At 45.1% G+C, this 1,452-nt stretch overlaps 1 pseudogene across 1 annotated transcript; it reads right to left on the bottom strand.

Moving 5' to 3' along the window:
* Nucleotides 1-206: 206 nt before the first annotated feature.
* LOC309968930 (vasculin-like protein 1) lies at nucleotides 207-998 on the bottom strand (annotated as a pseudogene). Its single transcript has one exon. The product of its transcript is annotated as a vasculin-like protein 1 (transcript).
* Between the last annotated feature and the right edge of the window lie 454 nt (nucleotides 999-1,452).

Here is a 1,452-nt window from a genome sequence, read left to right as displayed (position 1 = left end):
GGTTTTTTTAAAGTAATTATAATTAGGGCACAACCAGCAGGGAAGCATAAAATATTGGAAGACTCTTCCTAGTAGTGTAGTAGTGTTAACTTAGGAGGTGTTATCTATGTCTTAACTTAGGTAATTGCTGGTGTACATAGCAGGGTGAAGGCAGCCTGAGTTGTGTTGAAACAGCAAACAACTGAGCCTTAACATAATACTACTCACTAGAGAGTGAAATCTGGAATAAAGGAGGATTTATCCAAAGAGTTTATGGCCAGAAGTTCTAGAATAACCTTATAATTAAGAACCAGGTTCTTAAAGACACTTGGAACCATGGTTGACAATTTGTTTCCATTTGCATGGTGAGATCCTGGTGAGGTGAATGCAGCAGAGAAGGCAGCAGCAGGATCTTGTTTGGAAACTTTTTTGATGCCTAGCATTTTGGAGGGCTGTTTGGCACTAGGTGGGTTTTCCCACAGTCCAGAAGGGGTCCCAATAGGTCTGCATGGCTGACTCTGTCAGGTTCTGGATTCAAAGAAGGAAAGTCGTCTTCTTCAAACTGCAACCCTTCCACCTTATCATCTTTCTTCTCTTCCCTAATCTCTGTAGCTGGCTTTTCCTGAAAGGCACAGCCTTTCCGGGAGTGGAAGCTGCCATTCCAGTGGTGATGGTTCCCTGTGCCACCCCACTATGCTGGCTCATGCCGTCGTGACCTCGGGAAGAGCCGTGCCAACCAGATAGGTTCCCTGTGATTCCAGCATATGCTCCCTTAGAGACACCAGAGTCCACGGAATCATGGCGGAATAGGGATGGCTGGTGCCAGGAATCTCCTGTCGTTCGTAGAGGTCCGTTGTTAAAAAAGCCATCAGAGGAATTAGGTCGACGAGGGCTTACTCCAAGTCTACCACCTCCCCAGGGTAGGTGCTCTCCGTGTTTTTCAAAGGTGGCTGTAGGTGACTTAGCTGACTGTGTGTTGAGAAATTTAGTCAAGCAGGAACAAAGTCATGCTGCACCATTTAGGTCCAGTGTCTCTTTTCAACAAGGTGAGGCATCCAACCTCATGGCCAGGATCCCAGAGTGTAACCTCTGTGGTCCTGTTTCCTGAACTCCTTGAGTCTGCCAGCTGGATTTCCACAAGGTTCTCTTGTTAAAAGTGTACTTAAAATTAGGCTGGCCAGCAGCACACCTTATGATGAAACACAAAGAAGCCAGGCTCTGTGTGGATCAATTTCTCAGTCCCCTCAGTTGCTCATCTTAAACTATCTAGATCCTGACATGTTTCCAAAAGGGGAAGGAGGAAAAGGGAAGGGGGAGGGGAACGTAAAAAGTATTTGTTACACTTAAAAAATAGGGGAAAGGGAAAAGAGCTATATTAATGTTCACCTCATTCAACTTCCTTGAGTGATGGCCCTATGATGTTGCTTAAATAGATAATACATGGACATTTGCACATTGAATGCAAACACTGTT

Source organism: Leucopleurus acutus, assembly GCF_964270905.1.
Source record: "Leucopleurus acutus genome assembly, chromosome: 1".
Lineage (NCBI taxonomy): Eukaryota > Metazoa > Chordata > Mammalia > Artiodactyla > Delphinidae > Leucopleurus > Leucopleurus acutus.
This window is presented reverse-complemented; position numbering and strand designations above follow the sequence as displayed.